Here is a 10,590-nt window from a genome sequence, read left to right as displayed (position 1 = left end):
GCAGGGGCAATTTAGTTTTCTTCCCCAGTCTGTTTGCAGTCTTATTCTTTTTCAGGGGAGGACTGCTATTGCCCGGCGAAGATACCATCAAAAGCCTCTTGCTCTTCCTCATTCCTCCTCCCAAACCCTTTGCCCCTGCCCCCTCTGTTTCAGCTTGCTCTGGGGTTTTAGGCAAATCCACCTGGCTAACCCGATACTGTCCATCCTCATCCTCAATGATCCCGAAACCCAGTGCAAGTTTGTTGCCAGTCACCCAACTCCAGCGAGAGTCTCCTTTCTGCCAGATCAATCTCTCTCGTGACTACCCCAACAGCACATACTAAAAAAGGAATCCAATGTTGAGTTTGAGTTCGATTTACCCTTTTTCCCCTCCTCCCTGGTTCCCATTTAGCAATGGATTTCTCCTGCCCATCTTCACGGATTTCCACTGAGGCCTCAGGTGCCCCAGGTGCCTCTCAGGTCAATCACAGGGACCAGCCACTATTTGAATTGCTGGTGAGACAAAGACTTTCTTCCACCATAAAAGTTAATTACAAAAATAAAAGCATGTATACAATCCTTATGAGATCTGAGGCCCAGTCACTTACCCCCTCTACTGGAACTAAGAGGGGTGGCCCAGCCCAGCCTCTTCCGGCCAGTGACGGGTAAGGGGCAGGCACGCCCTTGGCCCGGGTGCGTCTTGCACAGCAGCGTAGATGTAGCGCTTCAGATCGCTTCCTTCCTCCTCTGGCTCCGCCCCTCCACAAGGCGTTATGGGACAACGAGTCCTGTGGCTGGATCCTGGGACACCAAGGGGGTTATTCTAACTTTGGAGGAGTGTTAATCCGTCCCAAAAGTGACGGTAAAGTGACGGATATACCACCAGCCGTATTACGAGTTCCATAGGATATAATGGACTCGTAATACGGCTGGTGGTAAATCCGTCACTTTTCCGTCACTTTTGGGACGGATTAACACCTCCTCTAAAGTTAGAATAACCCCCCAAGTCTCTATGGCGACTTTCTGCACGTCCCGCGCTGCGGCGTAGATGTAGCACTTAAGAGCGCTTCCTTCCTCCTCTGTCTCCGCCCCTCCACAAGGCATTATGGGACAACGAGTCCCGTGGCTGGATCCTGGCACACCAGTTTCTGCACGACCATATCATTTAAAAACATAGTGAGCAGGTTCACATATGGGAGGACAAGTGAGGGCAGGTCTTGGAGGCTAACAGCTGGAGCTAAGGAGGACCCCCATTGTAACACAACTAGTCATTGTTAACTGGATGGCCACAGCAAATATATCAAATCTAACCCAAAGTAGGGTCCCTTTGTGGAGGAAGTACCAATGATGAGAATCCTAGGACACAGTAACTTGCCTACATGTATACCCTTTGGTTGTTATAGTAAGGTGTCTCCTCTGCTACCGGTCAAACAGCACTTTCTCTTGGAACCGAATAGATTAATAGACCTCATATACACAGTTGCATGACCAGAGTACAGCTATTAACAGCGAGTGAACCCACAATTTATTAGAGACAATACACTCACCATATACGTCATAAAGCAGAGTTCTCCAATCAGCAACTGTATTTGACTAGGGCTGTTTTAGGCAAGGTTTTGTTGAGGCACTTCTGGAATGGTTTCTAAGAAATTTAAAACGTAGAGGATGCAAAGCGCAGGGGAACAGACAAAAGAGAAACAGCGACCGACATTCATCTTGGTTAAAAAAAAAAACCATAAAAAACTAGGAAATATATTAGATGTAGACACACCCTTTTGGACTCTCCTTTGTAACTGAAAGGTGGTCCCAGTGGATAATGATTTTGGAAAAAAAGAGGTGTTTTGAAACTAGGCAGTTAGAAACATGAGATGGGTCTATCTGTGGCAGGATGAAGGGAAGAGAGATGGCCATGGTAACAGCTGCCCGAGACAGAGACAACAGAAGCAAAGGAACAGTATACAAGGAAATGAAGACTAGCTACCAACAAATTAATGAGACAGTGAAAAGAGGTCCCCGAGGATGGGTGATAAGCAACAAGCTATTGAAAAGGGGTTTTGGTATAAAGGAGGTTTCATTATATGCCATGATTTAGTTGCTACAACGTTTAGATACATTAGATTAAATAACAAGAGAGTGTAGGTTGGGGGTGGAGGGACCAGCCCAGCGGCAAACAGAGGGCCAGATTTACAAGAAACTGGTGCATCAGTCCGGTTGGCCCACTTTTCTTGTGTCACCCCTGCCCCACATAACGACACCATGGCTGCACTGTACTTACAATACGGCGCACCATGGCAGTCGTTTCTACAAAAGCATCATAATTTATGATGCTATTGTGGTGCTTTGCTGGATTAGTGCCATAAATGATGGCGCTAGTGTAGCAAAGCACTAGGGAGGCCCTAGTAGGCGTTAAAAATGACGGGAAAAATGTTGCATAGAAATCTTGTAGATTTCACTGCTACGTTTTTTCCAGCCTCCCTGAGTGGGAAAGCCCCCTTGCATACATGATGCCTGGCACAGGCATAATGTGGTGCAAGGGGTTACAAAGTGGCGCAACTTTGTAAATATGGTGTGGGAAATGGCCTCCTAAACGCCACATTAGCGTAAAACAAAAAAAATAAGTTAGTGAGGTGCAAGGAGGCATAGGGGCCTTGTAAATCTGGCCCGGAGTACCTTATTTTGAGGTTAAATAAATCTTTTAAAGGATATCCAATAAAACGATCAAAATGCTAGCAGCTAAGATGAAAGTTAACATGGTTAAAGGTAGCAGTATCATTACCTGTTAAGAGTGTGGCTTCTGGAGCTCCCCCAACAAGCGGGGTGAGTTTGAATATCCAATCCTTAGGGATGAAATCTCTCAAGCCCTTAGATTCATGGCTTTGGGTGAGGCCCTGGTCCAGATTGTTTCACCATATCATTTATCTACAATGATGGAACTAATCCTCCAGAATAAAGATTTTGTGACAGGATCCTTGTCGAAGGCCACAAAATCTACTATACCCACAATGGACAAGGATAAATAATTGTATTTATTATATATGTATGTCAATTTAATTAAGGGTTGTGGTATTTACAAAGATCTTGGCCTTGGCTGAGGGTGGCGCTGCTCTCATTGATAGATCCTGATAGGTGTGATTTGTCCACAACGGTCTTTCAAAAACACAAGAAAATTATTACAAGTCATTTACAAAGCTGGGAATCTTAGTAGCTCAAAAATTGCTTCTGAAATGATACAGGAATTCTCTGTTGTTTCAGAGTTCAAGAATTAGCAACAGTAAAAACGGTTAAGATACCAAAATTATTGCCATGCTGTATATGGAAAAAAGTGAGGATGAGCAGAAGGATTCTTGTAACGCAAAGGGCAGCACTGGTGTGACCAGATCTGAAAGGATATTCTGCTCATCAGCTCTGGATTGTTGAAGACGAGATATCCCTGGAATCCAAGAAAAACTTGGTGCCTCATTTACAAGCCCCTAGCAGCACACTGCACCACAGGAGGGTCATTTTTGTTTAATGCTCTGGTGGAGCAGTGTGCCAGCCCATATTTTCAAGGCCAGGCAAAGCCACCTTGCGTGGCTTTTCATGCCCTTATAAATATGTCCCACTTTCATGAATAACTCTGCGCAAAAGGGGCATTCCATGGGTGTAGCTGTGGTTGTTCCCACACACCAATAGAATCTGGCGCATTGCCAGATTTACAAGGCTGGGAACGCGTCAGATTTCTACACCACCTAAAGGGTGGCGTCAAAGTGGTGCTAAGGGGAGAAATTACATTATTTCTCCCTGTTTTTCCTCTTTCTATGTGTGCTGCATTCTGCAGTACACATAGAAAGAGGAAAACACCATTACTTATTGTATCTGCTAGAGATTTCTAGTTGCAGATTCCTTACCTCAGAATTTCCCCCAGGCGTCATACTGGATCCGGAGATTTTTCTTCAAGCAGTACCCTTGTGCGCCGTCAGGTGGCGTTGGTCGACTCCGCATCCGTCATCAGCATCATGGTAGCCAGGATGAAGTCATGGTTGTATATAGGCAGCACACTGACATCAGTTCCTTTCTTTCCGCACTAGCCTACACACAGATCTGGAGAAGAGCTACCCTCAGTCGCTTTTTGACTGACTTTTTGTCAAAGTTTTTTGACACTACTTAGTGTGTCGAGATGTCTTCCTGCATGACCTGATTCGAGCTGTGAGACTCCTGTCACCTCATGATGTCGGTGACGGATCCACACCTCGTGTGCTTGTGGTGTTTGGAGCACAACCCGCATCACTCCTGGTCTCTTTTGAGAAGGTCACCAGAGCCATCACCACTTGTCCTTGTCACACTCCAAATCGGAACTTTTAGGTCAGAAGAATAAGTTGAAGAAGAACAAATGTTCTTCCACTTCACCCCGTTGCTAGGATGATGCGATGCGGGAAGAACATAGATACTCTAGGTCTCCATCCTCGGAGTCTGCTTCTGTATCGGCTCCGCATGTCCCTGAGTTTCTGGGAGCCGGAGCCACCCCTGACCAACTCAGAGAGTTTTACAACACCATGCACCTAATTTTTGGGCAACCCTCCTGTGAAGCCTTTGGGCCCAGTGAGGTTTGAGGGGTGCCCCCTCGGGTTCCCCGCTGGCAGCTTCGGCCTCTGATCCGGAAAACACCCCAGGATGTGCCAATGCCAGTCAGTCAATTGCGACCTTCCCCAGTACTGGTAAGGACATCAAGGCTTGCAATGCCAGTCGGGCTGACAATCGACATTGACCCTGTACTGATTCCCAACTGATTCTGTCTATGACAGGTAATTTGCTCCCCAGGCTGGATCCTGACCCTTATGCCTATGGGTACAGGTATTTTGAGAGTATGGAGGAGTTGCTGGACCCTTTAGAGTTCCAGCTAGAAGATCCTGAAATGGACTGGGCTCAGGATTTGAGTGAAGTCAGTGGTTTTGGTAACCTCCCTGACACTGGCATGCTTTCTTCCCCTCCTGTGGCTATGGAGGAGGGAGCATCCTATTGAATGGTAGTGAGGAGAGTGGCTGGGGTCCTGGGCCTCAAGCTGCCTTCAGTGTCTGTCAGGGCTAACTGCCTGACTGAGGTGCTTCAGCCTGGGGCTTCTATCTCTCGACCCCTTTTGCCCTTAATGAAGCCCTCACTGATGTCCTGCTGGGGACGTAGTCTAAACCCAGCACAGGGGCTCCTGTCAAAAGGACAATCAGCCAGCCGCCATAGGCCTGTGTCTAGCGACCTTAAATTCCTAACCCATCATCCCAAGCCTGAGGGTTTGGTCATCCAGGCTTCTTCTGGCGCATTCTCCTTCTCACCCCCGGATAGGGAATCAAAACAACTGGACCAACTTGGGAAGAAGTTATTCTCTTCTTGCAGTCTAGCGTTGCAGTCCGTGAACACTGCATTCCTTTTGGGCCCCTATTCCCATACATTAGGGGATTTGGTTGTGCTTGTGCTGCCAGATGTCCAGGAGGAGGTCCGGGCCATTATCTCCAAAGCTGTTGCTGATGGGAGAGATGCAGCCAAGTTCATGACTTGTTGTAGGCTGGACACAACCAATTCACTAGGCAGATTGGTTGCGTAGACGGTGGCCCTTAAGGCGCCACGCTTATTTGAGGACATCTGGGTTTTCAGGGGATGTCCAGCAATCACTTATGGACATGCCCTTCGATAGCACCTGTCTCTTCGGAGAGAAAGCAGACTCAGCGCTGAAGCGCATTAAGGAATCCCAGGTTATGGCTCGGTCCCTTGGCCTCGCAGCTGCTCCTCGTCCCCCTCAGTTAGCTTTTTGTCCCTTTCGTGGCTACAGAAGGGGCACCCAACCACGTCCATTTCCCTACAGCCACCTTGCTGGGCATGCTGCCCTTTCTCTATGTGACTGCAGACATAGGATCCAACATCCTCGTGGATCAGGGAGCCAGAGGTCGCCCAGTCCACCACCCGCTTCAGCCTTCAAGCCTTCCTAGTCCATCATTCCATCTTAGACCACTTGGAGGCAGGACTCACCATCGCCTGCCCCATGGGACAGGTGGGTTTTGCATATCATCCAAAGGGCTACTTCCTCCCCTTCGAGACTACCCTCTGGCCATGCCACTATCCTACGATCAGATGACTGAGGATCACTTGACACTTCGCAAGGAAGTTACAGCTCTGTTGGCCAAGGGAGCCATGAAGAGGCTCCCTGTGCCAGAAGTAGGTCATTGCTGGTATTCTCACTACTTTCTGGTGCCCAAGAAGGACAAGGGCCTCTGCCCTATCCTAGACCTTGGGTCCCTCAATCTCTTCCTCAGAAAGGAGAAGTTCAAAATGCTCACCCTGGCTCAGGTCTTATCTGCCCTGGACCCTGGAGACTGGAAGTTGGTGTTGGACTTGCAGGACGCCGCCTATCACATTCCTGTCCTGCCTGCCCACAGATGTTACTTGTGGTTCGTGGTAGGTCACTAGTACTTTCAGTTCACTGTGCTCCCGTTTGGCCTTAACAGCACCCCTCAGGTGTTCACGAAAGTAATGGCAGTGGTTGCAGCTCATCTGCACCAGGTACGGATTTCAGTCTTCCCCTACCTCGACGATTGGCTGTTGAAGACGGACTAGCCCCAGGCTGTCGTCTCCTCCTCCAGACTAAAGGAGACCTCCTGCATTCACTGGATTTCACTATAAGCATGCCAAAATCACACCTGACTCCATTTCAGACGCTCCCCTTCATTGGCACAGTTCTGGACACACTGAGGTTTGGGCCTATCCTCCTGAGTGGTGAGTCCAGAATATTCAGGCTAAGATACCAATGTTTCAGCCTCTGTCCTGGGTTTTGGTGAGAATGACTCTGAGGCTGCTGGGCATCATGGACTCCTGCAGCCTGCTTGGTCACACATGCCAAATGGTACATGCAGGCTCTGCAGTGGGACCTGAAGCTCCAGTGGGCGCAGCATCAGGAAAATCTCTCCGACAGGGCCCAGATCTCAGAGTGAACTGCAGAAGATCTGCAGTGGTGGCATTTGAATCTCAATTGGATCAGAAGCAGATCACTCTCCCTTCCCCAACCAGACCTAACATTAGTGATAGATGTGTCACTCCTGTGGTGGGGTGTCCAGGTGGGGGAGGTGGAGATCAGAGGCATCTGGTCTCCAGCGGAGTCTGGGCTCCACATCAACCTCTGGAGCTCAGGGCGATCAGGCTTGCATTGAAAGCATTCCTTCCCTCTCTCAAAGGGAAGGTGGTGCAGGTGTTCACAGACAACACTACCGCCATGTGGTACTGCAACCATCAGGGTGGAGTGGGGTTGTAGACCCTTTGTCATGACGCCCTGCGTCTCTGGTCATGGCTGGACCATCAGGGCTTTTCCCTGGTTGTTAAACAGCTGGAGGGCTCTCTGAACACCAGAGCAGACAAACTCAGCTGTCAGTGAGTGGTCGATCACAAATGGCATCTCCATTCGGAGGTGGTGCAAGGTCTCTTTCAGCAGTGGGGAAAACTTTGGTTAGCTCTTTTTGCATCCGCAGAGAATGCACAATGTCAGCTGTTTTGCGCATTGGAGTTTCCACAGCACACACTTTTTGTCTCAAGTGGAACTTAGGCCCCTTATATGCCTTTCTGCCAATACCACTTCTGCCCAGAGTTCTCAAGATCAAGAATGACCGGGCCCTAGTAATTCTTGTGGCACTGGGCACGAAGAGTGTGGCATACCAAGCTTCTGCACGTGGCCATCGATCCTCCACTCTAACTGCCTCTTTGGCAGGATCTTCTATCCCAGCAGCAGGGGACAGTTCTCCACTCTAACCTGTCTAGACTCGGCCTTCTTGCGTGGAGATTGAGCAGCAGCAGTTGAAAGCTTTCGACCTTCTGCCTTAAGTCTGTAATTTTATTTTGGCAACCAGAGATACCTCCACCAAGACAGTATATCTTTGGCATAAATTTGTGGCATGATGTACCAACAAGTCTGTTGATCTCCTTTCTGCCCCTGTCTGAGGTTCTTTTGTTTGTACTCTTTTGCCCAGCAGGGCTCTGCTTTGGGCACCTTTAAGGGTTGTCTGTCTGCCATCTCTGCTTTCCGCAGACTACCTGATCAACCCTCCTTGTTTAAATCTCCCATTTTTGGGAGATTCCTCAAAGGTCATACCCACACTTCTGCCTGCCATGTTCATAAATCCCCAGTGGGATTTGAACTTGGTACTCACTTTCCTCATGTGTGCTCCTTTTGAGCCTCTTCATAATTGTTCTCTTTGGCTTATCACTTTAGAAACAGCCTTCCTTGTAGCCATCACCGCTGCACGTAAAGTGAGTGAGCTGCAACCTCTTTCTTCAAAGCCAGTCTTTAACTCTGTCCATCCTGACAAAGTGGTGCTTTGTTGCAGGGCCTCTTTCTTATCTAAAGCGGTCATGCCCTTTCATGTAGGCCAATCCATCACCTTGCCTACTTTTTAGGCACCCCCACATCCTTCTTGAGAAGAAAGACTCCACTGTCTGGATCCAAAAAGAGCGTTGGCGTTCTACTTTAATCGTACCAAAGACTTCCGGAAGGACGATCAACTCTTTGTTGATTATGTGGGTGCAAAGAAAGGACAAATGGTGCAGAAAAAGACCATCTCTAGATCGGTTGTTCTCTGCATCAAAATGTGCTACACTTTGGCTAAGAAGCAACCCCCGGACGGTTTGCATGCTCACTCTGCCAGAGCAACTGCTGGAGCCACTGCATTAGCATGCAAGTTCCAGTCCTGGACATCTGCCAGGCAGAAACGTGGGAGTCCCTGCACACATTCACTAAATACTACTGCATGAACAGTCAGCAGAAACGCAGGGATGGCTGCTTTGGCCATTAGGTCCTGCAGGACTTCTTAGTAAGATCTTAGTTTCAGACCCACCTCTGGAGATACTATTGCTTGGGTATCTATTCAAAGGTAAGGAATCTGCAACTAAAAGTCTCTATCAGATGAAATAGTTACTTACTTTTGGTAACAAATTATGTGATAGAAACATATTCTAGTTGCAGATTCCTTACCGACTTACCCATCCTCCCTGCTCTGCGAACTGATTTCTAGGGACAGGGACTTCCCTTTCAGGCCCTAACTATGGTGCACCAGTAACAGTGTCCTTCATGGCTCTGCGCTTCTGGCGTTGAAAGTCGTGGAAAGAAACTGACGTCAGCACGACCTTATCATTGCGACCACGACGCCAATCACGTACATGGAGTCAACCAACACCACCGGACGGCGCGCAAGGGTACTCCTCGAAGAAAAATCTCCGGATCCAGTCTGGCGCCTGTGGTAAATTCTAAGGTAAGTAATCTGCAACTGGAATATTTCTCTCAGATGATTCCTACTAAAGGTAAGTAACTTTTTTTATGTGCAGAACGGTGTGCCTTCTTGCACATAAATCATCCCTGCAAAGCAGATACCCTTGGTGCAAGGGTGTCTGCGTTGGCGCTAGGCAGCAGATTGTGTACCAGCGCAGAGTAAAGTACAGGGATGTGTTGTATTTCTCTAAATGTGATGCATTCCTGCTCTTTCAAAATGACGCAATGCAGGAAGCTGGCTTGCAGCTCCATGCTGCGTCATTTCTTTGTAAACGAGCCCCTTGGTGAACATGGGAGTAGGAACGGGATGCCAGTTTTTGTGTGAAATTTTGTAGCTCACTAAATATCTTAGGCCTTGATCTTTATACATCAATCCGTTGACAAAAAATTTAAGGTGTTGGGGGCAAGCTTACTTCCTTAACGTCACTGTACCTCACTCCCTTTTTACATCTTCACATCAACCCAGAGTTTACACCCCACGGAGCATGTTCACTGTTTGAGCATGGAAAAATGGAAGAAGTAGTGGTTTTCAAATGTTGAGGCTGGTTTGAAAAAAGGCCAGACTAAATTCTATTAGATCTGCAATCGGGAATTTGGAGTAAATAAAGGTGAAAAGGTGTGCTAATGCCAACTAAGGCATCAAAAGTACGAAATGGAGCCACTTGGGTCTTTGCAGTTTTCAAGAATTGTTTGTTGAGCTTGACGGCTACAAGAGGCCTGGTTTGTTCCAGATACCTCTTGACTCACTAGGGCACAGGGGAAATGTGAACAAAGGCAAAGACCAGGATGGGAACAAAACCTAGTTCAGTAAAAATGTGAACATTAGTAGGAGGCCATATGTGGACAAATCAGAACTGACATGCCTCATCACTTTTCCCTTGTTGTACAGGTAAATGGTCAGAAAAGACTGGGGACTGGATATAACCAGTAGCAGGTGCTGCCAGAAAAGGGGTCAGTGGGTGGCAGCGCTGGGGGCAATACTAAAAAACAAAAAAACAAATTACCTACCGCCTCTGTTTTCCTCCGCTCCTACTGTCTTGATTCTTCTCGTCGTCTTCCTTCCCTCCCCTCTCAATCCAGATGCTTCTCATGCTATTACCGCATGAGAGAAGCGCCGGGATTGGCTTGAGTGGGTAAAAATGCCACTCGGGAAGGGAGTGGGAGCATGCTCTTGGTCTCCACCCAGCTGTGCAATATACTGGGTGGAGAGTTCTAAGTGTGCAAGTCAGTTTGACCGGCCTCGGAACATTTATCCAAACTGACATGCTCACTTAGAAGTGAACATACTGCTCCTCCTCCTGGGTGACGTGGGGGTGGCTAGCCCCACCTTGTCCTCA

Source organism: Pleurodeles waltl, chromosome 2_2, assembly GCF_031143425.1.
Source record: "Pleurodeles waltl isolate 20211129_DDA chromosome 2_2, aPleWal1.hap1.20221129, whole genome shotgun sequence".
In the NCBI taxonomy this organism is placed as follows: Eukaryota; Metazoa; Chordata; class Amphibia; order Caudata; family Salamandridae; genus Pleurodeles; species Pleurodeles waltl.
The sequence above is the reverse complement of the archived record's forward strand: the minus strand, read 5'-3'. Positions refer to the sequence as shown.